Source organism: Leucopleurus acutus, assembly GCF_964270905.1.
Source record: "Leucopleurus acutus genome assembly, chromosome: 11".
NCBI lineage: Eukaryota > Metazoa > Chordata > Mammalia > Artiodactyla > Delphinidae > Leucopleurus > Leucopleurus acutus.
The window spans coordinates 27,249,127-27,268,818 of NC_139152.1; the positions used below are offsets into that span (position 1 = coordinate 27,249,127).

The 19,692-nt window shown below is 37.4% G+C and overlaps 1 protein-coding gene and 1 pseudogene across 5 annotated transcripts in view; one reads left to right on the forward strand and one right to left on the reverse strand.

The window, feature by feature from the left end:
• The window catches only part of FGD4 (FYVE, RhoGEF and PH domain containing 4), a 197,954-nt gene that overhangs the window by 85,234 nt on the left and 93,028 nt on the right, over positions 1-19,692 (forward strand). The gene's annotated exons all lie outside the window — the stretch shown is intronic.
• On the reverse strand, positions 1,371-2,544 carry LOC309969343 (14-3-3 protein zeta/delta-like; annotated as a pseudogene). Its single transcript has one exon. The product of its transcript is annotated as a 14-3-3 protein zeta/delta-like (transcript).

Consider the following 19,692-nt stretch of genomic DNA (forward strand, 5'->3'; position numbering starts at 1 on the left):
ATTGCCAACAGGCCCTACTTGTTTGATTTTTTTTTTATTATAATATAAAATTAGATAACCTTGAATTGGTCAAGGACTCATGTTCTTACTTCAAGAACAGGTTTTCAGGCCTGACTGCTAATTGTGGGTTCTTGGTATTTATTGTAGTTGACTTATTGTAGCTAAAATTCTTACTTTCTTTTGTGCTTACTGGTCTAATTAATACATTATATTATTCTTAGTATTCTAAAGTTTTTTAATATGCAAAATTAGATTAGGTGCATACTGGCTCTAAAAAAGCATCTTTTTCAGTAATAATAGATATGTATCTGCCTGAAAATTTCCTTGGCAGCATCTGTAAAAAATTTTAAGTGAATATTGTATTATTTAGATGAAATTTTCACCCATAAAACAATTGTTCATAAGCAATATAAGTTTGGGGAGGAAATGAGATAATTTAAGAACATTAGGCTGTTTATGTTGCCTTAATTACCTTGTGTCTTAGAAACCTGAAAAGCCTATGAGTGAATGGGTATGAAGTGTGTGAGCATCTGTGTGCCTGGGATGTGGTTACTCAAGCAGTTGAGGTGAACTGGGCAAATCAGTACACTTCTAAAGTTCTCTAAGTGTTTGTGAATTTCTTTACTATTTTGATTGTTATTAAGTTAAAGTTATAAGATTGTGTTTTTTTAAGTGGGTATTTATGTCAGAATGTATCCCAGTATTTTATAGGTATTGGCAGACATTTAATCATTTGTTTTCACTTATAAATATGTTTATTAATGTTTCTTTTTTTTGAAAAGTCCATTCATAAAACTTTTATTCCACTTACATGAACTTAATACACGTGTTCTTAACGATTATGCTTGGATTGTTCATGAAAATCTCATAAGACATTAAACAAAGCTAGCCATCATCTCAAGTTACTTCCCTGTTAACTATTTTTACAGCACATGCATGTTAGGCAAGTATCAAAACACAGACACACACACAAAAACACAAAACAAAAACAAAACAAAAAAACCCCACAAAAGCAAAAAAAAACCCTAAAAAATGTTAAATACATGGGGTTTTTGTTTTACTGCTGCGCTTGATATACGTGAAGTAATGAATATCAAGCAATTCATTTTTACTGCATCTTTACTTGTATATTTGTTCTTAGGTTGCCTAAAACATTTAAATACAAATAAAATGAGTGTAGCAAAAATAATGAAAGCAAACAGCAGGTAACTTTACAAATAATGGAATGTGAACCATTTCTGCCCTTATCCAGAGTAAATTGGGTCACAACTAAAGGAGCACTTCTGTAGCTGTAGTCAGTGGTGTGCACATTGAGACTGAGTATTCCACAGATAACACATGGTTTAACATGTAATATCCATGGGATATCTATTTCTACTATAGCCTTGTAAGTGCTCCAAACCTAAAAGTACCCACAGCTACACCTGTGACTGGAACCAATTATCCCTTTTATTCCCCACCAGGACAAAGCAATACGAGGCAGTTTTCTTTGCTTAGACATGGAAGCAGTTTTAACACTGGCCCTTGTGAAGCCACAGTGTACCAAAAGTACTATGCCAAGCATTTATAACTTGTATAAAAATTCCACATCCCCATATTGGCCACCTCAAGATGAAAACAGATAACTCCCTAAATGTTAACTGGCTCTACTCCCCTAATATTAAACATAAAAACCACATGGGAAATAGAGAAATTCAAATAGAAGTAACATAAACCTGTCATAAATCATAAACAAAAAACTATTTGTGGGACAGCATGGATGACAAATGGTCTACTGTATAAATTTTAGAATGAGGCAGACAAAAGTTGGAAGGCCTTTTAATTTTCCCCTCCTTCTCCTTCTTCAGCTTTGTCTCCTTGGGTATCCGATGTCCACAATGTCAAGTTGTCTCTCGGTAACTGCATTATTATTAGTGTGCTGTCTTTGTATGACTCTTCACTTAATGTATCAAGTTCAGCAATGGCTTCATCAAATGCTGCTTGTGCAAGAGAGCAGGCTTTCTCAGGGGAGTTCAGAATCTCATAATAGAACACAGAGAAGTTAAGGGCCAGACCCAATCTGATAGGATGTGTTGGCTGCATTTCCTTTTTGCTGATTTCAAAAGCTTCTTGGTATGCTTGCCGTGATTGATCCACAATCCCTTTCTCGTCATCAGCAGCAACCTCAGCCAAATAGGGGTAGTAGTCTCCTTTCGTTTTCAAATAGAAGACTTTGCTCTCTGCTTGGGAAGCATCGGGGATCAAGAACTTCCAAAAGAGACAGCACATCATTGCAGATATCTCTTAGCTCAGTCTCAATTTTCTCTCTGTATTCTCGAGCCATCTGCTGTTTTTTCTCAGCACCTTCTGTCTTTTGCTCAATACTTGAGACGACCCTCCAAGATGACCTACGGGCTCCAACAACATTTTTATAAGCAACTGAGAGAAGATTCCTCTCCTCATTGGATAATTCAGCTCCTTGCTCAGTTACAGACTTCATGCAGGCCGCCATGTCGTCATATCGGTCAGCCTGCTCATCCAGTTTGGCCTTCTACACCGGCTCATTTTTTATCCATGACTGGACGTTCTGTGTCCGGAGTGGGTGACGAAGGACGGATGGGGCTCAGCAGTCTCCTATTAATATGTTTCTTGCATGATTTTTCTGAGTAATAAAGCCACAGGGGTGTTCAAAATGTGTTGAAAAACTTTGTTCCATCAGCCACTGACAAGACAAGAAGCTTAGGGTTACATTTTCTGAAATTGGTGAAGAGGAATGGGCAGTGGGACAGTCCCTGAAGCACCTGTGATCCCTACTAGTGAGTCCCATGACGTTAGTTTCCTCGAGGGGGTGTGAGTTTTGGACCTGGTATCTCTTATTGCTCATGGTGATGTGTTCACTTCCATTTACAAACATTGTCAGTGGTCAGACCCACCACCATGTCCACAGTCTTGTGGTAACAAGTTGAGGATGTCAGGTCACCTGTGAAGCACTGCTTCCTGGTTCCCACTGTCCTTGTCTCTGAGGGTGGAGGGAGGTGCTAGATTTCAGTGCTTTGTGACCCTTCTTCCAACTCTTCAAACTCTTCGATGGCATGACACTCTTCAGTCCTTCAGTACAACTTAAGATTTTACTAAATGGCAAGTTTAGCTTTATGTTTGTAAATATGTAAAGCAACCCTTATTTAGAGTTATTTCTTATAAAAGTATTATATAGATGACAAATTGGAAACTCTGAATAAAGTGCCTGGAATGATTCAAATCCATAACAGTCTGAGTAGACAGCATGTCAACCCACCACTAGTTCGGGACAAACAGTCAAGTCTTTCTGCTTCTTTGACACATTATGCTGGAATGCTGCCTGACTTAACTATTTGAATAAGTAGACCAAAGAGCTCATAAACAGCAGTTAAATTATTACATTTTTCTTCCTGTTATTGCCACATTCTGTCTAACTTCTAAATTGAGTCTTTTTTGCTTTTGGGATACAGATTTATAATCCATTTTTGCCGTTCATTATTTTTGGCCATGGTGGTCCATTTGGCCCTTGCGCTGAGACGATGGAACACTAGGGATTTGAAGGAAAGGAGTGCCTGTTGATGCTGTCATTGCTGATGCTGCTTTGTTCACATGTCCCTGGTATTAAAGCTGTTTGCATAAAAATGTGACTTTTTAAAATAGAGGTAGTAAAAATTGCCTTCTTTTGCCCTCTCCTACAGTTCCATATTGCCATGGTTTCAAGAAATGCTTAGAATGAGTTAATTTTGTGCATCAGTAAAAATTTTGCATTGCTGTGTTAGTTATAGAGCTACAGGGTGTGACACCTATATACAATGTGCACATGAATGTTGTAAACTCACCCAAAAGCTATGGCTCAAAGGTGGTTGCATTTGGCAGGAATTTTCTTTCTGTGAGTGTGCCATATATTTGATTATCATCAGTTTCTTCTGAGCTATTTCTTCTTCTGTTTTTATACCTGCTCCTATGCTTCTGTAAATAAAAAGGCAAACTTTCTATAAATTGGCAATGGGTCTATGTAGGCAGCAGCAGATCCTTGGAACAGTTTTGTGTAACACACTCATACCTTTCTCATTCAGTTGTCGCCACTTTAAGCCCAGTGATGGCTTGATAGAGTTGTATGAGGGTATCTAGCAATACCTTATCCTTAGAAAAATTCCATATTTTTACAAATAACCCCTACTCTGTGGGGGCTGTAATTGTTCTATTGTAATAAAGGTGTTGAGTTACTGACTTCCCCTGTAAGCAGTTGTTTCCTTCCTCCCTGTCTGCTTAAACCCTGTGCTCTTTTAAAATTTTTGCCAGTTTCCTGATCCTGAACCCAGATTTATTTCCATAAAGATGTATTTCCATAAGGCAAACAGATGGAATCTATTAGAGATTTTTTAGATCCCTATTATACATCGCTAGATGTTTATTTTCACATAATTTAGAGATTGGGAGGATCTGTCAGAGAAGAATCTGAGGTCCATAAAGATTAAGCAGCTTGTCCAGGGTCACAGAACTTGAGTTGCAGAAACAGCTAATGTTCAGTATTGCATGAGGAATACAAAGATATGGGTAAAGCCAACTGACTTCCTACATTGTTACCTTGATGAGGCACAGAACATTGGGGGTATCACCCTAAAGCCTCACAGATGCAATTTTCAATGTGCCCAGGGGGAGGGCAGCTTTGAAAGATGATTCCCTCAGTAACCAAGGCCATAAGAAACATATTTTTCATAACTGCCTAAACTTTTTTTAAAAATGTAACTGCCAAGCCAGCTAGATGTTTGTGTTTTTTAGTTTGCAGGGTCTCACCCTTGTATCTGTATCTATAGAAGTAAAATCATGGTCAGGACGTTGCTTGGTGATTATGGAGCCCAGAGCAGGTAGCGGTGGAGCACTGAGGAAGGACAGCCTGAAGGACAAATACAGTTCCATTCTAGGGCACACTTGTCACCTGGTTAGTATATTTCTGTTGTGAGTTAATGCACTTTCTTCTGTGGACATTGCTGGAGACATACAACTTGTGTTTGCTTATCCAGCCTCCCTTCCCTCTGCTCTGCTCACCCCACCCATCTGCTTCACCTTGCTCAGGACCACCCTACTGCCTATTGAGACATTGCTTCTTCGGCTGTGTTACTATTATCAGTGTTAACCTTGCATTCACTTATCAAATATTTATTGAACCTGTACTCTATGCTGGGAAGTGTTGCAGGTGTGGAGGACAGGGCATGGAACACAATGGGTGCAGGGTCTTTAGTGAACTTACATAACAGAGGGGGAGACAGATAATACACAATTAAACAAATAAATGAACAGTGTAATTTCTACGGTTGGCAGTGAAAACCTGGGAGTACTACTTGCCTTCTCTCTATAGGATAAATTTTTCTTTGATCATTTCCATTCACTCTCTCACTCCTCACATTCATTTATTCAACAAGTGATTAAAAGAAAACAACACTTTATTGAGGCATGATTGACATACAAAAGGCTGAACATATTTAATGTATATAACTTGACGAGCTTTGGAGATAAGTATACACTTGTAAAACCATCACCCTAATCTATGCCATAAACATATTCATCACCTCCAAAAGAAGACTTTCTGCATGTCCATCTGCCTTTGCTAGGTTCTGGATAAAGAACATGATTAGAATGGTCTGTACTCACATGGTGCTCGACTAACAATCTGTTAACCATTCAGTTGCATTCAGTATGATTGGTGACACAGTGGAGGGGTGTAGGAGACAGGAACAGGTGATTGACTACAGGTGAAGTGGGCTGGGAATTATAGTCTGAGGCAGCAAAAGCAAGGAGGCATGATGGGCCTGGGAACTGCTGGTAGCTGAGTAGAAGTTGAGCTAAGGTAGGGCAGGATTTGAGAATGGAGACCTTGGTTTGCACAGAAATTTTTACTATAAAGAATGAGGAACCTTTGAATAGTTTTAAACATTCAAGGAATAGATCTTCAGTTTTGTCATCTAAAAAGATAACTGGCAGTTAAAATGATGGAAACGTTGGAGAGAACAACACTCGAGGCAGCCTGAGTTGTTCTTTTTCTCATCTTCATCTTCATCCATAGCAGGCCAGAATTTTTCTTCTTCTATCATTACCACCACAATATAATTAAGTCATATCTTATTCTTATATTTAGATTCTAAAGTCAGCACATTAAGTAAAACTTGTAAAGAGTTCAAAAAGTCCTTGAGAATTCCCTTAGGAAGGCATAGCTTTGGAGATCAACTCTCTCGTTAAGACCAATCCAGTATGTGTGTTTTTTTCAGGATTGGAATAGATTGCTGCTTCTTTGCTTTGGCACCAGAAGAAATAATTTCTTTTGTATTTCGGGGTCATGCTGTATGCAGTATGAGGGAGCAGCAAGTTCATGATCTCTGGGTCTCACTCCTACAACAGAGCACATGAACACTGTTGCCTGAACGACTTAAACTATTGCAACTGTGTTTGTGCGCTCTCTTGTGCAGCTGTTTTATATTTGCAAAGCATATGTAGTTCAATTCGAGCCAGTTTAAATACACTTAAAACACAACTGCTGTAATTGTGATACCAACTTTCAGTGTTTTCTGTATGTCAGACAATGCAAAGTACATTTATCATCTCATTTAATCTTTAACAAGCATTTGAGATAATTGGAATTTATCCTCATTGAACAAATAAAACTTGCTATTAGATACATACTATTTTCAAGTTCACTAGTAATTAAATGATTAAAACCCTGATCTATTCTGCTTCAATCTCATATTCTTAAAAGCTCAGTTTCAATTAGAAAGCCATTGCATTAACCTAGTCAAAAAAATATAAGAAACTTAAACATCATAGTAGCAGAGTTGTATAGAAACAAGATTCCAAAGAGATGAAGGAAGAGAATTAATAACTACTGTCTTTAAGAAGCCTTTAGGTAGTTAGTAGTTGTCCAGGAACATGAACAAATATTTCAAAAAGGAAGAAACACAAATGCCTAATAAATGAGAAAAAAGTTTTATATAACTGGCAGTCAAAGAAATATATAAAATATTCTTTTATTACATTGGGAAAAATTTCCTGAATGGTTATATTTTGGATTGGCACCCTTATATATGTCAGATAACAATGTAACTTCAGATGACAGTGTAAATTGATATAACTTTTTGGGAAACAATGTAGTAATATGTATTATTTGAATTAGAGAACATTTTGTTGCAAGGAATAAAAGAATCCCACTATAACTCAAGAGAAAAGGGGGATATATAGAAACAATAAAAAAGTGTCTCTAGGAGCCAAGGGACAGTAAGTTCATCTAGGCCTCACAGGAGCCTGGAACCAGGACAGTTACAACTCCATGTCCTTCAGACCGGCCTCTTCTGCATCTCTGTGTGGATGGCAAAAAAACTATGGCTACCACAAATCTCAGTTATACCAGTTCTTAGTACCAGTGCCTAGCAGAAACAGAAGTTCCAATTACTGATTCCTTGGAGCTAGACTCTGATGGACTAAGCTTTGGTCAGCACTTACTCTTGGTCCCATCAGATGTGACCATGGAACACAAGGTCACTTGACTTAACTACCTACTCAGAATGTCCTGTGAAACAGGAACTCTTTGAAAGGGGAATAATTAAAACAAGGAAATAGAAGAACACACTTACTCCATGTGTCAGTAGAGCTAAAGATGTTTATGTCCTTTGATCTCACAGTTCCAGTTTTAGAAATCTACCAGTAGTAAGTTATTAAGTGATCTAGTGAATGATTTATCACATCACATCAGGTGCTCCAGTGGGAATGGAAAGAAATGGGAAAACACTGACATGTTCAACAACAGGAAAATGGCTAAATGAATTATGATCTGTTCATGAGATTGTAAATTAGGCAAATATTAAAAACATGTTCTCAAAATATATAGGAAGATGCTTACAATGAAATGTAAATGTATATACATATTGTATGTATGCTGTACTAGGTTACATTTTATATAATACATAGGAAAATACTAGAGGTAATTACATCAAACATTATTACTAGATTTTAGAATCACTTTTTTGTCTATAATTTTTCTATAGATTTTAAATGATTAACAAAAGCCACGTAGTAATTTTATTTATTTACTTATTTATCAAAATTTATATATTTATTTTTGGCTGCGTTGGGTCTCAGTTGCTATACGTGTGCTTTCTCTAGTTGCAGAGAGCGGGGGCTACTCTTCATTTTGGTGCGTGGGCTTCTCATTGCAGTGGCTTCTCTTGTTGTGGGGCACGGGCTCTAGGCGTGCTGGCTTCAGTAGTTGTGACTTGCGGGCTCTAGAGCTCAGGCTCAGTAGTTGTGGTTCGTGGGCTCTAGAGCGCAGGCTCGGTAGTTGTGGTGCATGGACTTAGTTGCTCCGCGGCATGTGGGATCTTCCCGGACCAGGGCTCGAACCCGTGTTCCCTGCATTGGCAGGCGGATTCTTAACCACTGTGCCACCAGGGAAGCCCATATAGTAATTTTATACTTATAAAAAATACTCAAAAAAGCAAATTATAATTTGGTAGGAAGGATAAACTTGTTCTAGGTAAAGTAATAGTAATAGTAACCAATACCAATAGTAACCAATAACTAGTATGTATTAGTGTTATAGATCGTGTAATAAAAAGTTAAGGATGGATTTCCTAATAGACTTTTTAAAAGTAGAATGGTCTATTCAAGAGCTATTTTCCTATCACTGGTGTTGTTCAAATAGAAATTAGACAAGCATTTATAAGAGGTACTGTAGAAAAGCTTCATCTATCAGGTATGAAGAATTAGATGACTTCTAAAGTCCTTTTCAACCCCGATGTTCTGTTAGGAAAACAGATTTACTTTGGAGTGCTTGTTTTAAAAAATTCAATTAGATGTTAGGGGAAGGTATACAAAGCAAGTAGCTTTTGTGAAAGAGATATGAAATTCTCATAGGAGATGCCAGAGTCTGTGGGATTAAGCAGGAGGAAATGAATTTCTCTCACATCTTGAAAAAGGTGATATGCAGGGATTGGATTATGTGATGGAAGTTCTTTTAAGGTCTACAGTGATTGACACTAAGGCAGAATTACGATTCCACTGGCCATTTATGGATAAGGGAGAGTACCCAAGCTGACTTGACAAATGGGAGAACATTTTCCTTGTTCATCCTCTAGTGAGTGAAGTGGTATAAAACTTACACTTTAGAAAAAGAGAGCAAAGTCAAGGCAGTCTGCTTGTTTGTGGGCCTAACTGCATACTAGAAAAGAAACTTTAGGATTAGCCGCCATGATTTTTATCTTTTGGTGGTTATGTTAAATTATGGCAGTAATACATTAACAGCTATTCCATAAATTGAACCTGCTTGTTTAACTCTCAGACATTAAAAGTCTTTGAAATTACAAAGAACTGCACAGGAGTCAGACTTTTAATTTTACTGAGGTGTGTGTGTATGTGTTGTTGTCATCTTTTTGCCAAAGTAAAGTAATACTAAAGGTATATTCTTTCTGTTTATTACAAAAAGGCATAGCTCCTTAAAGAGTAAGTTGATCTCAGGGTTGAAACTTAGTTTAGCATTTTCTGTAAAGCTGATTTTCCCTCTTCTAAAAAATTGGAATAGACATAAAATTATTGCTGTAAAATGATCAATAATATAGCTCTTCCTTGATTTATTTTTCTGCTTTCTGATCATTGTATACATTAAGTCTCTTCTGTGATGATCAACAGCTTCTAGACTGATACTGATGAGTACATCCTAAACTCAAGGTCATGGCCATGTTGAGGGCTCAAGGAGTGGCATACTTATGTTTAAGCTCACTTAGCTTCAACCTTCAGGTATCTATTGGTGCTACAATATTTGGGACTCCTCTTTTCACATTAGCACTCCCATTCCGTATTAGAGTTTGTTACTGCTTTCTTGTCACAGAAAATTACCAGAATAGTTGTTTCTTCTTTCAGAAGAACCAGTTCTGTATCATGTAAAACAGCCACTAGCTAATTCAGTAGTTTGACTTTGTGAAAGACTGAGAGCTCTTTGCCTCCCAGGGAGCATATACATTTTAACATCAGTAAAAATTGAGTTATTTTGACCAGGTGGAAATGACAAGAGGACAGAGTAAAGGAGGATGATTTGAAGTATATGCAATGGCTCCCTACTTTTCCTGCATTTTTTCAGCCATCCAGAACTATCCCTTTTGATTGCCCATAGGTATAATACATTTTCACAAAAGTTATTCTATTGTTTGTGAACACTGGCAGAAAGGGGGAAGGGCATGATATTTGCATAAAATTTCTAGTGGAGAACAGATCAAATGGAATCTCCTTTTGATAAAGTTAGATAGGTTTATCTCCTGGTCCAGGCTTCCCAGGCATTCATTTCATAAACATTTAAGTGTTTTTCTTTGTGTATAGCAATGGTCTTGCTCTCAGTAACCTCACTTGAGTAACTAAGTATAATGCAAGGTCCTAAGACTATATACAAAGGTATGTGCAAAGTGCTGTGATTTCACAGAGAGGAGGGACTCATGCCCAGGCCAGAGAATCTGAAAGATGTCACTCTGGAGCCAGCTCTGCGCTGCATCTTAAGGGTGAAGGGTGGGATTTGCCAGGTGGAGAAGGAAGGGCATTTCCTATCAAGGGAACAACGACGACTTTAACAACTGTTTAAAAAAAAAACAACCCACCAAAAGAACAATACACATTTGGAATACAAAAAAGTTGATGTAACTAGAGTATTGGGAATTGGGATTGGGTACAGGAGTGGAGTGGTTAGGATTTGTAAGATAAATGGCATTAGATTGTGTTAGTGTAAACCATGTCTTGGTGGGACTTTATCCTGTTGGCAGTGGAGAAAGCTCTTCAGGATTTTTAAACTGGAAAGCAGGAGGTCCTTTATACATCTTGGAAAAATGACCTTAATAGCACTATAGAGGAAGGGCTAGTGTAGCAAGGTGCAGGAGCTGTGGCATTTTGACAGGCAACAGATGGTCCAGGAGAGAGATGATGAGCTTTTTTTTTTTTTTGTCAGATTTTATTTTATTTTATTTTATTTTTTGATTACCAAAGCAAAGACATTGATAAAGCAAATACAATCTGCAATAATAAATACATCTGCAATAGATGCTAAATAGATGATGAGCTTCTTAAATTAAGACAGTGGCACAAAGATGTAGAAGAGATAAGGAACTGAAAAGTATATAGGAGTAGAATTGTTAGGACTTGGTGATTAACTGGATGTGTGGATGGGATGAAGGAGTGCGAAGTGTCAGGGACAGCTCTGAAGTGTCCAACTTGGATAGCTGCCTAGATGTTACATCGTTAGCCACGGGGGAAGCAGGCTTGAATCCTATTTTTGATTCAGGAACTATATTAGATATCTTCATTACATGTCTAGCTGATTTAAATCTATGGGTGAACTTTATATTTTTTACAATTTACAACTATGACAGCAAAAGGAAAATAATCAGATGTTTTAAAATGGCTCCTAATTTTTCTTCGTGTATCATACATCAAATTCTAGCACTTTCTACCATTTAAAATTAATTTTTGCCTATCAACAGGTGGTTAAACACATGCTGTGAAGTGAAAGCCAAAATTAACACAGGATTCTTCTGAGTTCACAGTGTAACTTTGAAAAACCAATGTTTATGCAAAATGTCTAAAATATATTCAAGCAGGAAATTAGTTATGTATATTTCAGTAATAAACTACTAAAGCAGTGTGAATGTTGAGGCAAGAAATGTGTCTACAACCAGCAACTTGATTTTAATAAATAACGTGCTGTTAATCCCAAATTAGTATATGATGTAATAATTAAAAGTGTCAAAATCAAAACCTAAACTCTTCTCAGAAACCAGAAGAAAAATAACAATGGTAATCAGGAAAAAAAGCCCTTTGAAAAGTTATAGGGTGTGGAACTAATTTCCCTATCTAGAGCTGCGGTTAATATAGTTAGCATTTTCTATTTGCACTTCATTTGCAAGATCTTTTAGACACCATCCTGGTTAATAGTGATTATGGTGAAACTGACAAAGGTTATCTGTTCTAAACATGAATGCTTGCTTACATTGATGCATACCATAAACTGCGAAATGTGTAAATTATAAAGTGATCTTTTAACATGAACTCTTACATTTAAAATATAATAAAGTTTATATTAATAGAATAAAATCTCTCATTTCAAATTCCAGGGTAGTTATTAAATAATTTATATATAAATGATAAGAGTAAAAATTCTTTTCTAATAGACTGTTTTGGGCATACCAAAACTTTAATTCATTATTTAAATGAAGAAAAGAATGGGAAACTTAGCACTTTGGTTTGAGATGGTAATTTATCTAATGAATACGTATCTATGACACAATATTGGGAATATTACTACATAATACTGTAGTAGGCCTGGAAATTACCATAATTTCAGGTCTAGTATGTTTTTAGTGAGTACCCCAAAAAGTGCTTAAGTGCATAGTAAACTTCTTTATTAACTCATTCAGAGTAGCAAATAAGCAAATATTGTGTGGCCTCTTTCTACTTTGAACTGACCTTGTCTTGGGGGAAGGACTAAAGTTATAACGTTAATTTATTAAACTATTAGATTGCTTCTAATTTTCTCCTTTTCTAAATGATGTTATACATTCATCTTTTTCTTTTTATATATAGAGTTTGTTTCTTATTTTTTTAAATAGTCTTTATTGGAGTATAATTGCTTCACAGTACTGTATTAGGTTCTGTTGTACAACAAAGTGAATCAGCCATATGCATACATATACCCCCATATCCCCTCCCTCTTGAGCCTCCCTCCCACCCTCCCTATCCCACCTCTCTAGGTTATCGCAAAGCATATGCATTCATCTTTATGTGTATACATTGTTTAGGATAGCTTGCCCAAAGTGGCAGAGCTAGGTGATGTGCAGTTTTCTAGCATTTGATATGCATTACTATTTTGCCTCCTTAATGGCTATTTCATTTTACCTGCCACTGGGTGTGCTTGAGATGACGGTTTCTTTAGGATTGGATCTTATAATTCAATTGCATTTATTCTAATCCAGGGCTAAAAAATTGTATTATTTGAATTTTTTTTTTTTTTTTTTGCGGCACGCGGCCCTCTCACTGCCGCGGCCCCTCCTGCCGCAGAGCACAGGCTCCTGACGCGCAGGCCCAGCGGCCACGGCTCACGGGCCCAGCCGCTCCGCGGCACGTGGTATCCTCCCGGACCGGGGCACGAACCCGTGTCCCCTGCACCAGCAGGCGGACTCCCAACCACTGCGCCACCAGGAAAGCCCTATTTGAAATTTTTTCTTTTTATTATGGTGATGACATTCTTTTTGAAATATTTCTTTACCAATATTATTCCCAGTTACTTTTAGATGAAAATATAATCATGGAATTTTCATTATCATAATATCCTTAGAATCAAACCATAGGGTTAGGTAGTCTTCATATTACCTAGACTGATCTAGAGAATATGATTAAAATTTTGGAAGAATTCAACTTAAAACTGTTCTGGAGATTTTTGTTTTTTCAAATTACTTTCATGTATTTACTTTTAAATTTACTGTAATGCATTTACTGTTTGTGCTGCCTACTTTCTAAAGTCATAATTTTAACATTGGTACAGTACATTTATGTCAATGTTATGACTTATCTTAATTTCAGGAATAACCTGAAGATTGAAGGGTTATTAGATGAAAGATTCTGTGAAAAACTACCTAGGAATATAAATATTACTTGTCTTCCAGAAGTTTCCTTCTCCAGAGCAATTGTCTATAAAGGGTTATGTGCCCCCATGGTACAAAAAAATTAACCATTGCAGTGTGGGAAGCAGATCCTAGAACTTAGAACATTTTGCCTAAGGAGTTTAAAAAAAACACTTTAACATTCCAAATATATAGAGACTTACTTTTGCACTTTCATTCAGTCCATGTGTCAAATACACCTAGTGTTTCAGGTACAAGTGAGGAATTCTGAGGGAAAACTGAGGAGTGAGCAGTGATAGGTTCATCTGTCTCCTTTCTGCCGGTGACATTTTAGGCATTGCTGGTTAAATAGACTGAGATTACATTATCTTAGATGGTGGAATTCTGGCAATACTTAGTAATAAGTGACCATAAACATCTTTTGTACCACCCAGAGATTTGCGAGTTATAGATGACATAGTACTTAAATGAGTTGTCAGACATTGTATCTTTTTCTTTTAACAAAACCCACAAATGATCCCCATTTACTAGCCTTTCATGTGAAGAGAAGTAGGCACAGTACATAATTAGCAGGTTCTTAACCAACAGATATATTTGACAAAAATAAACACAACCTATCTTTTTCAGGTAAAGGTGACATTTGAATCAGTGAGAAAGTAACTGCATTCAGCAGAGGGAAAATGCTCTATGGACAGAGCATTTTTTAAATGATTGTTTGGAAATGTTTCCATTACTGTGTCATTTTACCACCAAAATTGATATGTGTATCTTTTCCTTTTTAAAGTTGAAAAAACAGGAACAAAAAAACAAACTCATTTCTGTGCACACATAAAAACTTAAATACAGATTTTTTTGTTTTAATTTTTATTGGCGTATATTTGATTTACAATGTTGTGTTAGTTTCAGGTGTACAGCAAAGTGAATCAGTTATACATATACATATATCCACTCTTTTTTTTTTTTAAGATTCTTTTCCAATATAGGCCATTACAGAGTATTGAGTAGAGTTCCCTGTGCTATTCAGCAGGTTCTTACTAGTTATTTATTTTATATATAGTAGTATATATTAAATATAGATCTTTTTTACCTTGTTTAAAAATTTTGGAAATAGTTTTAGTAGACTTTAGACCATATTTTCAAAATTAAGAAATGTAACACCTTTCAAGACATCTGGGAAGGTGGAAGTTTACTAGAAGAATTTCAAGGAAAACCTTTGCATAATTGGTAGATAGGATTGAAAAATGTATAACATGATTTAGTAAGTGCAGCTGATGATGTACTTCTTCCCTTTAGAACAGTGAATCTTTCTCAGCTGGGGCAATCATTAAAACCATGTATGGAAGTAAATTGACTTAGATCCACTCTTTCAAATGTCTGTATCATGAAATATTTAACCAAGACATTTTTAAAAAGCAAAGCAGATTGAATCATACTGTTTTCTCAAAAACAGTATATTATCTTTACCACATCCTATTTTAGTTTCTATTTTTGTGTTTTACAGTATGCATTTTAGTGCCGTCATACTTGTATTTAACGTATATACATTCACGCGTGTGTGTATGCATACATACATATTTGGGAGTGCAGTGCCCAGATTCCATACTGAGAGGATGTGCCATCAAAAAGTTTGGAGAGGGGCTTCCCTGGTGGCGCAGTGGTTGAGAGTCCGCCTGCCAATGCAGGGGACACGGTTCGTGCCCTGGTCTGGGAAGATCCCACATGCCGCGGAGCGGCTAGGCCTGTGAGCCATGGCCACTGAGCCTGCGTGTCTGGAGCCTGTGCTCCGCAACGGGAGAGGCCACAACAGTGAGAGGCCTGCGTACCGCAAAAAAAAAAAAAAAGGTCATAATTAAAGAAGAAACACCGTATTTATCAATTAACTTTGTTCCTGCTTTGAATTTAGGTAATATCAATGACCTAGGATTAGTACAAAAGCAAAATTAGATAAAAAGTATGCCTTTATTTTAAAGAGTGGACCACAATGGGGGGAAATGCTGAAATATCACCAACCTAAAAGTGTGTTTACTGCTGAGCTATTTATGTGAACAGATGAAATGAGTGGTGTGATGCAGGAAATCCGTACAGATAAGGTCAGACAAACTATAAGTTGGGGTGAGGATCAATTCCATAATTTAGGTTAAGAAGGAGTGGTTTTATTCTCTAGGATTAAATATTTTTAACTAGAAGAGAATTATTAAGGTGAGATGACACTTCAGATACAAGGTTTCTTCTCCTAAACTGCATACCTAAAATATACAAACTATCCCGATCCACATGTCATTAAAAACATGTATAGCTTCTCATCATGGGCTTCCAAAGTAGAAGAGTAATAGAATTGAGTTAAAACCCAGAATGGGCAACAGTTTAATCTAGGATTGTGTTGGCATCTATCCAGAAACCCTGGTTTGGGGTCACTGTCTGCTTTAATGGTACTGTGTGGTTGGGACTTTAACTGAACATTTAACCAAAGAATTAATATAAAACATTAACATATGTTAAACTTTAACATATGTTAAATTAAAAAAAATTTTTTTTGAAAGAATAGAGATTCAGGGATAATAAGCTTGCTTTGAAGATCTGTATAAAAATAGTTTGGAACGAAATATTCAAGAAACAGGATTTAGTGACTTCCCTGCTGGTCCAGTGGTTAAGATTCCGTGCTTCCAATGCAGGGGGCACAGGTTCGATTCCTGGTTGGGGAACTAAGATCCCACATGCTGCATGGTGTGGCCAAAAATTAAAAAAAGAAACAAGACTTACCTGGCATGTATTCAAGAACTTACAGGCCTTACTTCATTAAGACTCACAGACATACAAAATGGAAATTAAACATCATTTGATTGGATTTTTAAATTAAAATGTGGCTTTTTAAAGCCACTGAGGAAATCAATTTAATACCAAATTGTTTGATTTTATTAGAATACTAAAGTGTGCAAAATGGGTTAAGATTCAGATTTCATTCTATGAAAATGGAGATTGCCCCCCAGTTAAATATCATTGGAGAATCAGTCTGAGGATTTTACTCCTTAGGTGTGATGACTGAAAGTCAGAAGTACTTCAATTATTTTTTCCTACTCCTCGTTCTGTTTGAATATTCACTTGGTATAATTGTCCTGTTATTATACTGCCAAGATATATTTATTAGTAAATAATTATTTAAGCCAACTTTGCCATTAGTATCGATACATGGAAGTTTTCAATTATATGATAGATGATGTGCTAGGTACCTTTAAATAAAAATGCTGGGGGGCTTCCCTGGTGGCATAGTGGTTGAGAGTCCACCTGCCGATGCAGGGGACACGGGTTTGTGCCCCGGTCCGGGAAGATCCCGCATGCTGCGGAAAGGCTGGGCCCGTGAGCCATGGCCGCTGAGCCTGCGCGTCCGGAGCCTGGGCTCTTCAATGGGAGAAGCCACAACAGTGAGAGGCCCGCGTACCGCCAAAAAAAAAAAAAAAAAAAAATGCTGGGGCAGGGACTTCCCTGGTGGTCCAGTGGTTAAGACTCCGTACTTCCACTGCAGGGGGCATGGGTTTGACCCCTGGTCAGGGAACTAAGATCCCACATGCCACGTGGCTTGGCCAAAAAAAAAAAAAAGCTGGGGCAGACCAACTCAGTCTCTCCCCCACCCCTTAGCTTTACAAATTAATAAATTTTAATTCAGGAAGCACAGGTTACATGGTGAAATTTTGTTTTAGATAATTTCCATTAGAAATGGTAAGCTATTGAAAATAATACAGGTAGCCTTTAATAAAAAGTAAACTAAGTTTAATATAATGAAAAAGCAGGTGGTTATGAAATACCGTGTGAATGTTTGGCAGAACTTTCTATGTTCCTTACTCACGCAACACAATTTGTAAAGAAATAATCTCTCTCCAAGGAGGAGAAGCCTAACAGCAGGGAAAGAGCCCATTAAGTCTTCAGTGCACAGGGAATTTTGTGAATAACTGAGTTGGTTAGCATGGATTTCAGGTATTTTTCAGGACTGATGTCTATGACAAATGATCTAATTAACTAAATTATCTAAACATTAATTTGAAAGATGCTTTTAAATACACTATCATAAACTTCATTGTTCACAAATAGACTTTGTGTGGGGAGCTAATTAAGTCACTTTTCAATTTTTCAATGTTTTTTAAAAATCACAGGAAACAGATACAATGAACCAGTGATTATCTCTACTGTTGATTACAAGAAAGGCAGTAGTTGTACCAAAAATCATTATTTTTTTTAAATTAAGGGATACAGTAAAATTCACCCTCTTTAGGGTACAATTCTGAGTTTTGACAATGCATACACTTATATAACCACCGCAACAATGCAGATAAGAAACAGTCCCATTACCTTTGAAAATTCTATCATACCCTTTTGTAATCAGTCAGTTCTCCCAGCCCCCTGCAACCTAGGATCTATTTTCTGTCCCGGTGTGCTTGCCTTTTCCAGAATGTCATGTGGAATCTTATATATGTAGCCTTTTACATTGGCTTCCTTCTAATGCCCATGCAAGTGTCCTTAGTTCATTTCTTGAGTGTTACGCCATTGTATGGAGTTACCACAGTTTGCTCATCCATTCACTGATTGAAAGTCATTTGGGTATTTTCTAGCTTTTGATAACTATGAATAAAGCCTCTGTAAACATGCATGTACAGCTTTTTGTGTGAATGTAAGTATTCACTTCATTTGGGTAAGTACTTAGGAGTGTCATTGCTGGGTCATATGGAAATGCTTGTTTAACTTTATAATAAAGTGCCGTGGCTCCTATTGGGTAGCTTAAATTTAGTCACAAGTTTGTGGTAGATTCCAAATATAATTTCAGATTATCCACAGTGAACAATGAGAGTCAATGATATTTTATTTCTCACTTTACTTATCACTTCCTAGCTGCAAATCATATTTTGGTTTTCACTATATAGATTCAAATGTGGATTCCATTATATCTTAATATATTGTGCAAAAGAGAATTGAATTTCTCAAAGGTTATCATTTTACTTGTGTTACTGGCCAAGATTTTTAACATCTTAAACCTAGTTTTCTCTTGTACAAAATGGTAATTATTATTCCTTATCTTACCTGTATTATTTATTCCTTTTGTAAGAAAGTGTTCTCTTATGTAATATAGTGATAAATTATTACCTCACAGTGAGGATTTAAAGAAATGCTGCATGGAAAGTGCTTACCAGAGCACCTGGCACAAAGTAAATGTTAGCTATAAAAAAAAAGAGGGTGGGGGGGCGTCCCTTGGTGTGGGAGCTCTTCTTGCCCTGCCCTAGACGGTGCCCCTGGGGCATCCAGGTCATCCCTCAGGTGCCTGAGGCTGAGCAGTGGCATCATTTCCTGTTCCCAGCGAGCCCCTCAGATCCCCACTGTGGTGGTACGTCCAGTGAGCAGCTTTCTTAGGGGTCAAGATGCCATGTGGCTGACAGGGACTTGGTGCTCCAGCTGAGTGTCAGGCCTGAGGCTCAGGTGGGAGAGCCAAGTTCAGGACACTGGACCACCAGAGACCTCCTGGCCCCACGTAATATCAATTGGTGAGAGCTCTCCCAGAGATCTCCATCTCAACGCTAAGACCCAGCGCCACTCAATGACCAGCAAGCTCCAGTGCTGGACACCCCATGCCAAACAACTAGCAAGACAGGAACACAGCCCCACCCATTAGCAGAGAGGCTGCCTAAAATCATACTAAGTTCCAGGTACCCCAAAACACACCACAGGACGCGATCCTGCCCACCAGAAAGACAAAATCCAGCCTTATCCACCAGAACACAGGTACCAGTCGCCTTCCCCAGGAAGCCTACACAACCCAGTGAACCAACCTTATCCGCTGGGGGCAGACACCAAAAGCAACGGGAAATACGAACCTGCAGCCTGTGAAAAGAAGACCCCAAACACAGTAAGTTAAGCAAAATGAGAAGACAGAGTAATACGCAGCAAATGAACAAGGTAAAAACTCACCAGACCAAACAAATGAAGAGGAAATAGTCTGCCTGAAAAAGAATTCAGAATAATGACAGTAAAGATGATCCAAAATCTTGGAAATAGAATGGAGGAAATACAAGAA